The sequence below is a fragment of the Podarcis bocagei genome (assembly GCF_964188305.1).
Source record: "Podarcis bocagei genome assembly, chromosome: 4".
Taxonomy (NCBI): domain Eukaryota; kingdom Metazoa; phylum Chordata; class Lepidosauria; order Squamata; family Lacertidae; genus Podarcis; species Podarcis bocagei.
The window spans coordinates 65,196,733-65,214,453 of NC_138128.1; the positions used below are offsets into that span (position 1 = coordinate 65,196,733).

At 41.8% G+C, this 17,721-nt stretch overlaps 1 pseudogene across 2 annotated transcripts in view; it reads right to left on the reverse strand.

Moving 5' to 3' along the window:
- The window catches only part of LOC308584643 (heparan sulfate glucosamine 3-O-sulfotransferase 1 pseudogene), an 82,418-nt pseudogene extending 65,161 nt beyond the window's left edge, over positions 1-17,257 (reverse strand). For both annotated transcript variants that reach the window (XR_014013497.1, XR_014013498.1), the window contains exon 1: positions 16,714-17,257. The product of XR_014013497.1 is annotated as a heparan sulfate glucosamine 3-O-sulfotransferase 1 pseudogene (transcript). The remainder of the gene's footprint in view (positions 1-16,713) is intronic.
- Positions 17,258-17,721: the final 464 nt, after the last annotated feature.

Consider the following 17,721-nt stretch of genomic DNA (forward strand, 5'->3'; position numbering starts at 1 on the left):
GTGGAAGTTAAATATTCAGGGATTGTCCACATCCACCATATAAACCCAACTCATGCACTTCCTACACATTTGGCAGGGTTGACGGCAGGGTTGATTTATCTGGCCATTCATCAAGGCCTCTACCCCTACAGGTAAGCACTCTGCCCCTAGTACCGTGGTTTAATACTGCTACGAACCTGCTTGTCTGCCCTTCCCAGAAAGGGCCAGTGGATGATGGGTGATGATAAATAGGTGAGAAAGCTGTAGAACCAGATATTTTCCCCAGGAGTTCTCACCAGGCTGGTGAGAAGAAGCAAACCGCAGCAAAGATGGAGTGACTTGCCTGTACATAACCCTGCTTGAGGCTGTACCTCAAGAACTACAGCCAGCATCAATATGTTCCACCAAGCCTTCTTGGGTCTCTATCCTTCCATATTTTCTTAAATCCAGTGCCATAATATTTAGTTGTGATGGCAGAATACACAACCCAGTGACATTACTGTGTTTCTTATAGATGGTTATGATTTGCTGAGTGCCATCAAAGCTGTACACCATCAGAACTGCTTCAAAGTTTCCACTCAACTTCATCATCTTCCAAATCTGACCATGAAAGACAAACTTGACCCCACACTCCAATTCTCACTACTTCACTCCATAGGAGGCATATATGATTTACCCCAGACACAGAATTCTCATATCTCAGTCATGAGAAATTTTTCTTTCCCAATGTCCTCAATGTGTTTCCAAGGTGGAAGCTTCAATGAGGCACTACTGAGTTGCATCGATCTTTCACTCTTCCAAGCACAGCAAGAAAAAAAACTCATAGGCAACTGACCCTATCCTCTGCAACCTTGACAATTTTGTAAGCCTCATACTGTCTGCTAGTGGCAACTGAAATTATGCACTTGACTCTTATAATCACACATGCCTTTTAATAAGTAATTTATGAGGTGCAGTACTGTGATACAACATAAGCAAATGCCTATCACTTGCATAATGTCCAAGCAGAAACACATGCTGCTACTCTTGAACAAGTAGGTCAAACATCTGTTGAAATGATTTATTACTACTTATATAGCACCATCCAGGTATATAATGAGGGGGACAGGTCCCTATACCAAGGCAGTTCAACTTAAAAAATTGGAAAAGGATGAAGTTTAGTTTCACTTCATATTTACCTTATTCTTGCTGAAAACCAGTAGCTGTGTAGGAGCTTAAATATTGCACTTTCCCTATAGTAATCTGCATATTGTCAAGGGACCATGATTCAACAAATAACTTTGCCATGGCAAATAAGCCACTACCCTCTAAATGGGATTAACTGTCCTTCCCCTAAACACTAGAGATGCAAAGATGGCTGGAATCATCTGAGCAGCTGTATAGCAATCCCTGCCAACTCCCAGGTTGAGAGGAAGGCTGGGAGGTTGCTAAGCAGGTATATGATGAAGGCATCATTACTTAACCACACAGGGACAAATCAATAACCCTCCCTCCAATAAAAAGTTGGAGTGGCAGTTGGGGAAGATGCCAAGGATGCTATCCAGCCAGTCCTCCTTTGGACAGCAATGCCAATAATGCATGCTTACAAAGCCTTTTCCTCAGGCTCCCCCTTTACCCACTTTTATCTAAGGCAAGACCACAGGCATTGGGTGTTGCTGTACAAAAGTGCTCTATTCACCTTCGCGAAGCAGTGACCAGCCATGCATGATTTGCCCTGTCCAGCCTTTCCCAAGAAATATAGGGAGGAGCACTTAACAACCACAAATTTTGGCTTTGCCAACAAGACCAACCGACAACCATTGACTCTTGCCAAAGATACAGATGCAACACTATCATGATTATTATTTTTATGCACACCCAAACACCTCTGTTTAAGAAACAGATGAAAACTACTGCATTTTCTTTTATCAAATGCAGCATTGTCAAGATGCATTCATAAGATTTTGGGAAGATATTTTTTCTAGTTTGGAAAAATAAGGCTAAAGATCAAAGACTGGAAGTTGCTTTGTTCTATACCGTTAGCAGTGCTTCAGTTCAGACTTGATTGCCATTGCTGTCAACCTTACAGTCATTTCTCCCCAATTCTTCACGTTTCAACGTTCCAAAGAGATTTGTCTGCTGTAAAGAGCAAATACACCAACACTCTTTGTTCTCCCCAAAGGACTATGCACCAGTTTCCAGACATTTAAACAAAATGATATTGAAGTGAAGAATCGGAAGCTCTGCTCCAGCTTATTCATGAAGAGATTTCACAGTCTCTGAGAAATGAACTGGAACAATAACACTTGGGCTTCAAATATGGTTATTATCACTTTTTAAAAAGGGTATACAATGACCAAAAAAATAATACAGATGAGGGAGAAAAACAGCTGTCAAAATCTCTCTAGTTTCACATATTCTGGAAGGGTGTGAATCTGGTCCTCTTATTTAAATTATTTTCTCTTCCTTACAAAGGAACTGACTGAGATATCCATGATCTTCAGCAATGAAAGGCTACTCTTTCTGATCTGAGCAGCAAAACACTGTTTCCTTCCTTTCTTTGCTTGAAACATAAAATAATCTCATGTGTGCATACAAATGTACACTACACAGATCACCAAAAGCTTTTCTCCCTGTTGAAACAATTAACTGGAAAATCCCTGATGTTACCAGAGTGCTCTCTCTCCTACTCTCTCTCTCTCTGTGGACCCATGTCTTACACATCAAAGTACTAATTTGGGGGGGGGTCTCTCCTGTAGTTGACGTTACTGCACAGGCTAAGATTACTTCAAAATATACCAGTATCATACTGGTCAAACTTGGAGAGTTAGACTGTGATCAATAAATGCCAATGTTATTTACAAGCTATGGGGAATAAGCAAAGGGAATTAACAAGAACTACAGAATTTGTTATTAGTGTAATATATATTTACACCAAATGGCTGACAGGAAATAAAGACAGCTTTGTGACTTGACGTGCAAGTACAAAAATATGAAAGAATAAAATGGTTATTTGTTACACCCCACACTGCCCAGACCATACAGTTAAGCAGTTTGTAAGCAGAGATGTGTCTGATATGCATTTCTGTAACAGGAGGTTAAATAAACCAGGAAGGCTAAAAGTTCACATGCAAATAGTTCAGCTTTGGTTCTCACTAGAGCAAGACTTGAGAAATCACAAACACAGACAGAAGTGAGATGGATGGAATACAGTGGTTACTTGTCTATTGAGAAGATGGGAGAAGAAGGAAGAGGTTAGACTCAGGTTTTTTATGTTTTTACTGTACACAATTCATAGATTGGACTTGAAAATGTCAGCAGGATGTGTTGCATGAGACGCTAAAGTTAAGATAATCCTTCTCCTTGCCAAAGTCCTGGAAGGGGCAGCTGAAAAACCAACTTGAGGGCCAAATTTTATATTTGCCTCTGGAGTCCTATATAGTTAGGGGGGGAATGGGGCAACTTCCTTGTAGAAAGACACTGGCTGGAGCCCTCTACCATAAACTGACTAGTCCTGGGGAAAACAACAAACGTGGACTAAAAGGCAAGGGAGAGGGTGATAATGCTAACTAAAGCTGGAGAAAAAGGAGGAATGTTGCTGCCACAATTAACAGTGTCAGAGCATCTCAAAAGGAGAAGAGTAAAAGCAACCTAGGGATGTGTCCTAAAAGTTGAAAAAACTCAGGATGTCTAGTTATAGGATACGGTTTATCTACAGGCAGAAATCTAAATTTGCAAACTGATCTCATTAGTGTCTGAGCTGGGCATGTGCAACATTAAATAACAGAGACATGATTAATGAGCTACCCTGTACGGTTATGAGTTATAGCAATTGTGTTTCCTGCCAAAGAGTTGTGGTGGAGTTACATGGACATTGTAACAAATCAGGTTGTGTTTAGCAAGTATCCCTGTGATCCTGGTAAGGACTGAGCTTTGATTCTTCAGAAGAAGCTAGCCAGGGTGCTTACTTTAGTTAGCTAGGTGTATGCTTGCTGGAAGGAAGCCATCATTTACTAGAGATTATTAATTACTGGACTTGGGAATTCCTTGCATTGGGTATGGCACCAGGTTCTGGGGGGTTAATTAGGTTTATGAAGACCTGCTCATGCTTGTGGCTTACCATCATCCTGTCAAGATCAGACTTGGCTTAGACTATACCTGCTGTCTCTGATTTGACCACAATTACTATCCTTGCACTCACTGCCCTGAGCAAAGCTAAATTACATACAAAGTCTTGGGGCACATGAAGAGTTCCGATTAATCCAAGCTTATTGGTAACATTGACTAATAACTTATGGTTATTACAACAGGCACTCAAGGTGCAGATTGGCATTTATGCATCCAGGGAATTTTGCCTGGCACCTTCATTGTATAACTTGAGGCACCAGGTGAAAACGTTTGTCTATAACCAAGCCTTTGGCTGATTAACAGTCTATGGCCTTTTAAATGTATGGGGGTATTGCTTTATTTTTGTTTTATTATGTATTGTGTGTTCTCATTTTGTATTTTTATGTTGTGAACTGCCCTGTGATCTTCGTATGAAGGGCGGTATACAAATTTAATAAGCAAATAAATAAAGTAACTTGTGTGTAAATGATCTGTGGTGTTTGAAGGACTTGTTCAGACAGCATGCATTAATTATTGCCCCCCACCCCAAATTAGTAAAATGGGTGTTCCATGCATGAATGACCTAGCAACAAAATGAACCAACAAAGAGTGTGGGACTGAAGACTGGTGATAGAGAAGGGGACTTGGAGGTTTTGGTACCAATTTGCTTTTTAAAAAAGTTCTGGAGTGAACAGGAAAACTTATCTGGGTTCAATAATAGGGAAGGGGTTGAAGAAGTAAACATTCTGTTCAACCACTCTCATTCCCCACAACATTCATACACACAAAAATGATACCTTGATAAAAAAAAAATTGGGGGGGGGAGTCTTTATCACTTAAGAAAGGGGAACACTGACAATTGAGGATTGTGGGCTTAACTTTCTAAGCAGACTATAGGGAATATGCACCATTAAACGCAGTGGTATTTTCTTTCTAAATAAATATGCTTCTTTATGACAAATTCAATGAGGAAAAGAAGGGTTTGGGTTTTTTTTTTAGCATACTAAGTGCTACACACACACACAATCTAAAGCAAAAGCAGTGAGCAAGGGAGAAGGAAAACAGTCCTGGATTTAAGTACAGTTATGAAAAAGCAATTATAGTACAATACACACAAAAGAGTGTGTGTGCTGGGGTAGAACTATAAATGTTTCCAAAATTAAAGTAACAAAAACTTTTGAAGGTGTATTGTCAAATGGGAAGAGAATGCAAACAGCAATGTAGAAGGTTCAAACAGTGCAGAGAATGGAAGCAGTTGAAAAGGACTGTATAAATACAGTAAGAGAGAAAAAGAGTGATGGAAGCCTAAGTAATGGGACTAGAAAGAAAGGCTCATCTGCCTTGATGCAGTTTTCTTCAGGATAAACTTGCCTGAGATTGTAGTCTTAGAGAACTACTGTAAAACAATCTCTAATAAACATGAAGGCAAAGAAGACAATAATAAGATTTAAAAGGTAGATTTGCTAAGTAATTTTCTTAACTGCGGTTGCCACCATGGAATTAATAGCTATATAATTCCTGTTTTCTTCTATTAGGTCTTGTAGTAAAAGTACATTGCCTTTCACCATTTTCTTCCTGTGGCATATCCAACTGTGAGTTTTTTTGTATCCTTGTCACCTTCGCCTTCCAATTCCAATTCATATTCATGTGCTCTTGCATTTGTCAGCATTCTCTAAATTTCCTCAAAAAAATTGCTATCCTCCATTTCAGTCCCAATTATTTTTGTTGCCTTACATGTCAAGGAAAGAATAGACTTCCCACATTGCATACTACTTCATGCACCAGTTGAGAACCTATGGATTATAAATATACTATGCCAGGTCTCTGACAATGAAGTTAAAAGTGACATTTGGATGCACAAGGCACAGATTCCATGTTGTCCATTGACAATACACACTATGTACAACTATGAACAACTTAATAGTTTTTATAAGGCTATCTATCCTGTGATGACCATATAGCTATTCTTTTTTAAAAATACTGCACATGAGCAACCCTTGTAGGAGTTGGTGCCTCAGGTCCTGCAAGTTCATTATTGTATACAAGGCTCTCTTTCACCTTGATATTTGACTAATGAGTTGCAACTGCTCAACTGGGGCTTGTTATTTGGGATTATTAATTGATATGATTTTAATCTGGACTCAAATGTGTCCCTACAATATATGAATGTGACCTATTTCCTCTGGTTTAGAGCACACACTGGACCAGGACTTCTCCTGATCTAGATCAGGTCTCATTATTGTCAGAGAGGTTTGAACATTACAATCATATATACCAAGAAAGAATGAGTGATCTGTAAAATCTAAATTAGGAATCTGTGCATTAATTCTGTGAAGAGACATTACAAGCAGACTTAAGTAACATTTCTCTATGTAGTCAGCGTTAGTCAGCATTTCAAAAGCTCACTCATTTGCTTGTATCAACAAAACCTACTTCACTTATTTTCACAGAGTATAATTTATGAAAGATTGTATTATGGCTGGAAAGTTAATCTTGGAAATACAAAGGACAGCACTGTCTTCCTGGGTGTGTAGAACAAAGGCTCTCTCGCTGCTGCACAAAGTTCTTTCTCAAAGCCTCAGAAAAAGAACTGACTGAGACTATTCTGTTTTCACCTGCTGTCATACAAAAGTCTATCAAAGTACTGAAGCACTTTCAGCATCACTCCATGAAGACAAAGCTGAGAGCAGCTGCAATAAGTATACATTTTAAAGAGCAATGGGGAGAACAATAGCTATTCTTGCAAGTCTTCAAAACTGTTCCTGCTATAGCTAAGAAAATAATTTCATGGAAGTTAGAAGAAAGCTTATTTTGCAAAGGTTAATGCTGTAGAAGCACACCTGCTGAAATGTATACTAAACAACTTCTATACTGGGGAAAAAAATATGGAAGAACAAAATCCCAGGTTTAATATTTGTCGTATTTTCTTCTCTACCAATCTTCAATATTAAACTTTAAACTTATAAATTGGTATATACATTGATCTATGCTAAAAACAATGGCTTTCATCCAAATATCCCATTCTGTTTGAACAAGAATTGCAGATTCCCCTCTCAATTTTCAAGTACTCTTCTATCTTTCTTTCTTTCTTCCTGCACAAAAGCCAGCTATCTTGGCAGTAATCTGAGGAAATTGGTTAGCCAAAAGGTAGCCAACCTGCAGCAAGATTATCTTCTATCTCATCAAACTGATTCCAGAGGACTCATGTGACTTTCTTTTTTCTTTTGGGCCCAGAGTGTCATGGAAGGGACAGGTAGAATAGGTGACCTTCATCTTAAGTTCTTTCTACCCACATACTTTTCACTCCACCTTGGTAGCCATTTTTATCACCATCTTTAAGTGCTCTTCATGTTCCTAGGCAGTACTCAAGGTGGCTAACACCAATAATGAAATCATATGACAAGAACAATCAAACCAGCAGCAAACAAAGCAGTTAATTTGGAGCCAACAACAAATTGGGGCTCAAAGAGCAGAATACTGTCAAAATGTTATGCTGCTGCTATAAGAATTAGATGGCTCTGCCAAGTAGCCACTGAGCTAACTTCAAGGTGCTGGTTTACAAAAGCCTTTACAGCTTGAGACCAGGGCACCTAAAAGAGAGTTTCATCCTTTATATACCCAACTGACCACTGCACTCTGCAGGAGAGGGAGCCCTAAAACCATATCATCTTAACAAGAAGTCCATGCTGCAGAATGTAGGAATCAGGCCTTTTGTGTGGTGGCAGCTGCCCTTTGGAGCTCTCTCCCTTTACATCAGACAGGCACCGCCTTTGTTGTCCTTACGGTGCCTGTCAAATATTTTCTTCTTTTCAACAAACCTTCTAAGTGGATAATTTTCTTATCACAGTCAGTAACGGTACTGAATTTTAAATTGTTTTAAAACATGTAATTGCTTTAGCTGTTTTTATATATGTGATTGTTTTATTGTGAAATGGCTTTGATATGCTTTGCAGAAAGCAATTCATAAATAAAATTAAGAATCGTATATCCACAATTTACTTAAACAGAGCGGAAATGATGAAAGAGGAGGTCCAAGTATACATCTCGGGGGAGGGAGCTCCATATTCTGGGTATCTCAACTTAGAAGGTGTGCTTCTACCCACAGAGCCTGAAAAGCTGGTACAGTGGCACCTCAGGTTACATACGCTTCAGGTTACATACGCTTCAGGTTAAATACTCCACTAACCCAGAAATAGTGCTTCAGGTTAAGAACTTTGCTTCAGGTTGAGAAAAGAAATCGTGCTCCGGCGGCGCGGCAGCAGCAGGAGGCCCCATTAGCTAAAGTGGTGCTTCAGGTTAAGAACAGTTTCAGGTTATGTACAGACCTCCGGAACGAATTAAGTACTTAACCCGAGGTACCACTGTAATGTAGAAAGGTGCCAGCACCAGCATTGCTCTGACTCAGAAACAATAGAGACAAAATATCTGGAAAATGGGCACAGTGACTTATATATTGAAAACTGCCTATATCACTGCTATAAATTGTATTATGCTGCCTTGCTCCAAGGGCTGTGTCAGAGGCAGAGGCTTCTTACCCGAATGATAGCTTTCCCATGGAAGGTGGGAAGCCAGTAGCATTACTAGCTTCCAACTTCCCAGGGCTAATTAGTCATTACTTCAAGCAGGCTGAGTATATAAATAAAGAGGACTGCCAAGACAGTTAAGAACAGGAGCTGTTCTCCTTATTTTAGCCTTTTATTATAAAAATAGATTTTCTTGTATATTAATAAAACAGGATGGATCAAAAAGTCAAGAGCAAGGATGGATCAAAAATCAATAGTCCATAAAAATACAATCCATTCCTTCCCCACCTCTGCTAAAAGTCCCAACAACTTAATATTAAAGCAGGCAGGCAGATAAACAGAGCACTGACCCACATGTATCATTTTTTGCTCCAGTCTCATATCTTAACCCCTTTTCTCTCTCCCACCCCTATTTCAGCCAGGAACTCAGCTATGCAAGGAAAGCCAGGCTGAGCTGAAGGTTTTTACATCAGGTACCATGATAACACTTAAACTTAGCAGCCTCCCAAAAATTTCCATCACATTACTTGTCCATAAATGGATACCAAAGTGGCTTTCCCTTGACCCTCCTTTGGAGACTTCTCTATTTGGAGAGTTCTCCATTAAATGGCTAAATACAAGCTGGGCCATCTGGGATATTTCACAGTTGTGTATATGGTATTCTCTTCTGCCCCATCATCTATATCAGTGATGGCCAAACTTGGCCCTCCAGCTGTTTTGGCACTACAACTCCCATCATCCCTAGCTAACAGGACCAGTGGTCAGGGATTATGGGAATTGTAGTCTCAGAACAGCTGAGGGGCCAAGTTTGGCCATCACTGATCTATATCTAGGGATCCAATGCTGCAACTCTGCTGGTTCAAGTGACTTCTGTGCCTGCAATGGGACATCCTCTCCACATCCTGTCCCTTCCAGACCCCTCTCTCTCATACACCCTCACAATCGGTTCTGGAAACTTCACCCTTTGGAGTAGATTTTGGTGGCACACAGTAGAAGAGAGGGAATAGAAGTCCCACTGCTCCAGCATAACCCCACTGGTTCAGCACTGAATGCAATCCCTATATCTACACACACATACAAAATCACCATATAAAATAGATCAGCCTGCAAAAAAGTCCCAAGGTCCTTGAGGGAGCTTTATATCAGGCTTCCTGATTCAACACTCTATGAGCCACGCCACAGTGAATGATCTCCATTTAACCCTGAGTTAGTAAGGTTCATTTGACACTGACAAGAAATAGAGCCTTTAGTGTCATTGGCGCAGTCCCGCGGAATGGTCTCCCAATAGTGACTCAGCAGTTGTCTTCTATATTGGCCTTTAAACATTTGCTGAAAACTTCCCTTTGCTGCCAGTCTTATGCAGACAATTAGGCTACAAAGTTTCTATAATAGCTGGTGATACGTTTTGCATCTTTTTATGTGGCTTTTATAACTCATACATAGTTGTTGTAAACTGCTTTGATTTTTTATAATGCTTGCTCAGGAGCAGCTCATTATGACTTACGGTTGTTTCATGGTTTGTTATGAATACAGCACTGTACTAGGAAACTTTACAGCTGGGTCTCCCTGCCTCAACCCACTAAATGACAGGAAACACCATAAGTGTGCATGCACACGAAAGCTCATACCAAGAACAAACCTAGTTGGTCTCTAAGGTGCTGCTGGACAATTTATTGTGTGTGTGTGTGTGTGTGTGTGTGTGTGTGTATACATACACATATATACATATACATATATATTTCTACTGCATCAGACCAACACAGTACCTACCTGAATCTAGAACAGTTTTAAAATGTTGCACAAACACAGAGAGAATGTTGCATAGACATTAACTGCTAAGAAGGCTTACCTATATAGTTATAAAATCTCCACAAATTATGAAAATCCTACTTTCTAATAGTAATAATTTTTTTTTTATAAAATCTGAGTATCTTGTATACATTCTGCTTCTATAACTTAGGTTACTTAAAGCATTTCAACCTTTTTAAAAACACAGGATTATGATGACCAAAGGGAATGAATGTGAAAAAGGGTTTGGAGATTGCTCCAGTAAAAGCAGGCACCAGCAGCTAAAGAAAAGAGAGATCGCTTAAATTGCAAGTTTCAAAGCATTTTCTCCCTAACCCATGTGCAGACTTGCCGGCCTACAAATGAGCACTCTGTACAGTTAACATGCTCACAGACTTAATATGTTTTTGTAAGAAATGTTTGCAATAGCAGACAACTTTGTTTTGCAACAGAAGTTGAAATGGTTGTTCTAACCTGTAAGACAGTAAAAAGAAAAGCTATCAAAGAGTAAATAGCTCAGCTAAGCACTCCTGAACTGTCAGGTTTGCAGTTTGAAGACAGATGATGCCATCTAGTAAGGTTCTGTGCACACACAATTCTTAAAAAATGTATGGCTGCAGCTGACCCCTGAGAAACATATTACTGACATGTTAATCTCTAAACATACTGACGTACAATTTATGATGCCAAGCACCAGTGAATAATGTTCAACTCAAAACTAGATAGCTAGAGAGAACATGCTCATATCATCACCCAAACAGGCCGGTAGTCTTAAGGTGAATTGTGTATCATTTACAGTTTGTTGAGCAATGTTGTGGCTAGTTTCGCCCCACTCAGCTCCTTTTAAACCATGCATCTTCTGCAAACATGTAGCACCAGGTTTTTAAGATTTAAAAAGACAAGCAAAACTAAAGCTGCAAGAGTTGAAAAAGCAAGATAGAACTGTTTTGTCACACATTACAGAAAGGTATTGATATGGATTGATCAACAATACAAAAGGTAATATATTCAACTATACTTGTTGTCCAATGAGCTCTAACTACCATGGAAAACAAAGGTGAGAAACAACACTAAAATAAAAGCACATTAATTAACCAACTAGTCATGTTTGCTTTTCTGTTCTGTTACTATAAGAAAAATAAGTTTTCAGTCCCCTTTTTTTATCAGAAACCTACTAAGTTTCCTCATCCTGGCATATTAGTACAGCATACGCCAGTCACACTCAACTTAATTCACAGACTAAATTCCAGTCTATTGAAAAGCTCAATAGCTACAAAGTTCTCCAACACTGTCACAGCAAATTTCCCCAAAGGCAAGAAATTAATGGGTTTTGATCCTTTCACAAATATAACCAAGACAAAACTCAAATGTCAAGTATATTCTCATGGCAGACATTAGGGCAGGGAGAGCAGCAAAAGGGAAGAAACAGAGAGAGAGAGAGAGAGAGAGAGAGAGAGAGAGAGAGAGAGAGTCAAGCAAGCATAAACAGTTTTTCCAGTGGGTTCCAATAACTTTTAAATACCATAATAAACGGGAACAGTCAAACCAACAATCATGTTATTAGAATATGGCAGCAGAGAGAGGTAGAACTGCAGTTTGTATTCTAACCCATTTATGAGATATGAAAGAAATGGGTGGAGGTAAACAAGAAGAAACTTGTGTGTCTGTAGGGTGGCCCTCCTCATTCTTTAAGAACATTCATTATATTGTGTGTGAATATGAAATCCTGACTCTCTTTTTTTTTAAGTGCAAAACTCACAGCGACATCAAAAGTAGAAGATTTTCATTATAACTGCCTTACAACAAATCACAAACCTCACATCTGTTATACTCCATGTGATCTGCCATGTTGTTTCAATGCTCTGAACTGCACCACTGTTAGATAGGGGAAATTAGGAGTAACGAAGGACACGTTCTACAAAATCACCACTTGTGATTTTGCTTATTTAAAAAAATACCCTGTTAAGATTTGAGGGAGCATGTGGTGAGCTTCTACATGTACAGTGGGATTTATGATTACCATTTTGAACATGGTTCCTTTTGCTACTAACCTAAGTAGCTACACCACAAATTGAAGGGGAACTTCAAGAAGTGCACCCAAGAGAAAATCCCTGGTCCAGTTTTATCACACAATTAACTATTTGTCTAGATTAAGGGTTGGAACCCTATGGCCCTCTGAACTCCATCGCTGAACTCCAGCTCCCATCAGCTCCAGCTAGCATGGCCAATCATCAGGGATGATAGAAGTTGTAGCTCAGCAACATCTATAAGGTCACAGGTTCCTTCCATCCACTGGTCTAGATCATGCCTCAGGCATGAATGGAAGACTTTTGCAGGTATCATTCAGAGTCTTGAGTTTAGTAACTTTCTCATGCACAGGTAAAGCAGTCTTCTAGGTCACAAGAACCCCAACATTCCTGGATTGACAAAGCCCTGGCCCATTTTTTTTTTTAAAAAAAATCCCACATAGAGTGGTCCCATCACTGCAGCCACAGGAAGGTAGCGACATACATGTCATTGCCACAAAACCTCTCTCGGTGATAAAGTTCCAGGATGCCCCCACTGTCACAAGATTTGTCTCCCTTCTTGACAGAAAAATGTGAGCAGGGCTTCCAGAGACTCACATCACAGGCGCCCGCCCTGTGGAATGCCCTCCCATCGGATGTCAAGGTGATGGACAACTACCTGACATTCAGAAAACATCTTAAGGCGGCCCTATTCAGGGAAGCTTTTAATGTATGATATTTTAGTGTTTTTTGGTTTCTGTGGAAGCCGCCCAGAGTGGCTGGGGAAACCCAGCCAGATGGGCGGGGTACAAATAATAAATTATTATTATTATTATTATTATCTCAGCATGGGCAATATATGTGAAATAATAACCCCCTTCACTTTCTAAAAAATTATGAGCTAGAATAAAGCACCTGCAGCACAAGGCTAATAATGGTGCTAAAGGTATTTCTAAACCTCTGACTGTTGAAAGCTGGGAAAGAGAGGAGAATTGTGTACTTGTTTATTGGGCTTACTGTAAAGCATCTTCCTTTGTAGCCGCAGAGGTTGGGAACTGCAGCCACATGACATCAGGTGACTGACAGACGGGAAGCCCCACCCACTGATCAATGTAGCTCACAGAGGGTTGGCCAGCTGTGCATCCAGTCCTCTGGTCAGTTCCAATTTCCCACCCCTGCTGTAAAATAACAGTCAAGCTGGTATACCAGTAGTGGTATAACTAGGTGATTATCACATTTTTATTTTTGCTGTCGTTAACACTAACCCCTATCTAGCAGAACTTACACAGCACTTCATTCCCACATGATGGATTGGAATGGGGACCACCCACCCTTGCTGTAAGGAAAGGGGGAAATTGTCATGCTGTCTGGAACTTTAAACACACACACACACAACATAAGGACTTCAGCACTGGCTATGCAAAGCAAGGGAGCGACAGCCAGAAACGAACAATTAAAAATCCAAACCGAGAACAGTAACATAAACAATTATTATGTTATTTATTTATATCCAGCCTTTCCCCCTGAAATTGACCTAAGGTGGCTTACAGTTAAAATAGAAACAACGGGGGCAGTTAGCAGAAATACAGCAGTTTACCCTTTCAAAGCACCACTGAATGAGCATTCCAAAACCAAAGTATGCCACTGAATACCAACCACTGGAAATAAAGTAATAAAGTACAAGAGAATGCCACTGTGCTCATGTCCTGCTTTGGGTCTTCCCATAGGCATCTGGTTGGTCACTGTGAGCACAGGATGCTGGCTTAGATGGGCCTTTGTTCCGGTCCAGTAGGGTTCTTCAAACGCTCTTTAGTAGCATACCAGTTCATTGTCATTGGAGTCATTTTTAAGACTGAAAAATTGGAGTTCACAAAACGATAGGCACATGAAGGGGAAAGTTGTGTGCAGCCATCGTTTATGGCAACATAGACCACAGCTAACAGATGCCACAAGCAATGCATTTGCAAGGTGGAGGAAGAACTGCATTTTCCCAGCTATAAAGCACATCATATCCACCAATGGGGAAATGTGTTGTCTCTGCAAACATTGAAAGGAGATTCTGGATTGTCTACAATGAATAGGTAATAGTGGCATATTTAACGCATCAAGAGCAACCTGAAAATGTCCTTTGGGGAAACTATTTGTAATTTTGTCTCTTGGTGAAGTACAGCTGTAAACAGCTGGGAGCTGTCTATCTAAACAGACACAAACTTAAAGGAGGTTTAGCACCGTACAATAGATTCTGTAACTTGATCCTAACCACATTTACCAAGCAATAAAGTCCACTGGAGCAAATGAATTTACTCTCAGGAAGGTAGTTACGCATGGTGCTCATAATTTAGCAGCTAGCGTCTTGAAATTAGGAAGAATTACACTGTCTGACATATTCAGTTATTTATGTTCATCTTTCATGGTTCCCTTTCAAGAATTAGAAATGGCCACAACCAAAGGTGACATATCAGATGGATCATGTTAAATAAGTTTTCCTTCTTAAGGTGACAGGATGGGTTTTGCTGTCACACCAAGGAACTGGCTGTCATATTTGGCTCCAAGATAAAGGCTGATTTTGTAACACTAGGGAAGAACTTTCAGAGTCTCTTCTCTCAGGTGTCCGCATAAATACTGGATATTGCAAAGCTGCACAAACAAACTTGAACTGACATTGCTCATTTTAGACAGGTTTTGTGCCATTGCTTTTAACAGATGCTTTGCAGATTTCTCTGTAAAATATGCCATTACAACAAACGCAAGTTTTGCTGATGTTCAATTACAGTACATTCCATCCCTTCCCCATAAAATGGGCTTTGTAAAACAGATTTTAAGGGAATGGCCAGGTCAAAAAGTCAGACCACCAAAAGAACCCACAGTTTAACCATAAGCAAAAGGCACTGCCAAATTCATTCATTTTAGTTTAATCACAAACTGAACTAAGAATGCATAACAAAAACACACACACACAAGGAGTGTGACCTATTAAATGGATAAGATGATACTGAACAATATATGGCAGCTTTACAAGACAGTACTTCTAGGAGTGTCTACAAGTTCTTACCCATTATACTGAATAGAGCGCTTGAATGTACATGATTACCTTTTAAAGAACCAATTGAAATTCAACACATCGCCTATTTAATGACAATCATGCTATAGTTTAAGTCTGACACAGATTTCACTTTTAAAAAAAGAAGTAGCAGCCCATTTTACATTGACTAATGTATGTGAATCAGTGCTCAATGAAGAGCATAGCTCAAATAGAGAAACTATTTTCAGTGCTGGGGGCTCAGTCATGGAACACGCGAAGCAATAAGCATAGCACACATCTGAGCACATGCAGAGTTCTTTCCCACGCTGCAGAACCAGCAGCACCATCCAAAACACATCTGGAAAGAAGCAGTTGAGCCACTGGATGCACAACTGCTAGGCAGGTATGAACCCCGGGGGCAGTTGACCTCTTATAAATTAAGCAAGTGAAGTAAATTATCTGTGCTTAGATTAGAAAAGACAACTCTCTCTCACTCCAGGCTTGCAACAAATGACTGCAGCTTACTGCAAACTAAATTAGTTAGCCTGCAATTGACACCACTTCAAACGGCACCACTCTTCCCCCCCCCCCCCAGTAGGAATTTTAACACAGTTCTCTGGAGATCTGCAGGGCGGGAGAGGGGGCTAAAGCATCACCGCCAAAAATAAAAGGTATTCACTATGATTCTAGAGGGTGTCATTCTTATGGGATGGAGAGGTGAACTGGCATTTCCCTCCTCCTTCCAAGCCAATTCCCAGTATGCAAATTCATTGGCAAGCCTTCGTTACTCTTGTGTAAGGAAGGGAACAGGAAGTCAGAGAGCCTCAGCTGCGTTTAGTACACTTCATAGCCCCCCACCTACCCCGATGCCATCGTCCAATGACCCGCAAGTTTGCCCTGGCTTTCCCCATCCCCATTTCAAAGGGACAAGGTATTTTTGTCCCCTGGCAGCACCAGCGGAGAGAAGTCGAAACTCAACCTGCGCCTGGCAAAGGCGGGTTCTCACGGCTCCGCGGAGGGATTTTTTAATTTTTATTTTTTTGGGGGGGGGGGAGGGCGGACATCGTTTTCACACACCCGTGCGACCCAATTACACGTGGACTCCTCTCCCTCCCCGTGACTAGAGGCAGCCAAACCCCTGAGGGAAGCAGTTGGCGTCGACGACGCCCCCCATGCCAAGCACCCCTTCCGTGGCTTCCCCTCGAAATTCCAGGTTCTTCCTTCCCTGGAAGAGAAAACTGGCTCCTTCGGGGGGGGGGGAGCGGATGGGGAAGAGACCCCAAAAAAGAAAGACCCTTGACGTTCTTACCTCCTCCGGAGCCATGGAGAGCGGCGGTTCTTCAGCTCCTCTCTTTCTATGGCGGGAGGCAGGCAGGCGGGCGAGGAGAGCAGCGGGGTCGGCTGCAGGTGTCGGAGCCCGCCGAGAAAGCGGGAGCCTCGCTCTCTCGCGCGCTTGCTTCACCCCGCCGTGTGAAGGCTGAAGGCTGCGGTACAGTCTGTCCCAGATAAATGCATTAACAGCAGCCACCTCATGATTCATTAATCAGTCCCAGTGACCAGAACCACAGAAAGCGGCGGGTGCTGGGGTTGGGGAAGGGGGGGGGGACAGAAGAGAGAGAGAGAGAAAGCGAAAGGCTCGGAGGAAACGCGAGCGTGGTCCCCGCTGGAACTCCGACGCGCGCGGAGTTCATTAATGGATTCATGACTCTCGCATTCTCCCGCCTTGGCGCTCAGCGGGAGGGGAAGAGCGTGCCGGCTGCTGCCCTCGCGCTTCGCCAGCCAGCTGGAGCGCGCGGCACTTGACGGCCGGCGCCCGGCGCGTGCCACACACACGCACGCACACAGGGGCGCCTCTCCTCTTCCTTTGCCCAGCTAAGGCTAGGGCGGGACCGGGCTGGGGAAAGGGGAGGAGCTTCGGGGGCAGGTGACTCCCTCGCAGGCGCCCTCGGCTCCTCCTGGGAAAGGAGCGCAGAGCTTGGCTCTTGCGGGGGGGGGGGCAGAGAGAAAGAAAGAAAAAGAGGGCAGCGCCTCGCACGCGATGCAAGCGCGGATTTGTCCAAGGTTCGTCAAGGGGGTGAAGCGAAATTGGACGGCCAATCAGAGGCAGGATCGCGGTCAGCGAGGAAGGAGCGCGGAGCTTGCAAGTGAAGCGGCCCTCCAGATGTTGCTGGAGTCGGCTCCCCCCAGTATCAGCCTGCATGGCCAGTGGTCACCACACTTGGAGAGCCACAAGTTCTCCCATCTCTCTTTCCCGCCCTCAGGCACCGTGGGATAAAATAAGAATACGCTGCGTCAGGGAAACATCTGGGGAAGTGTC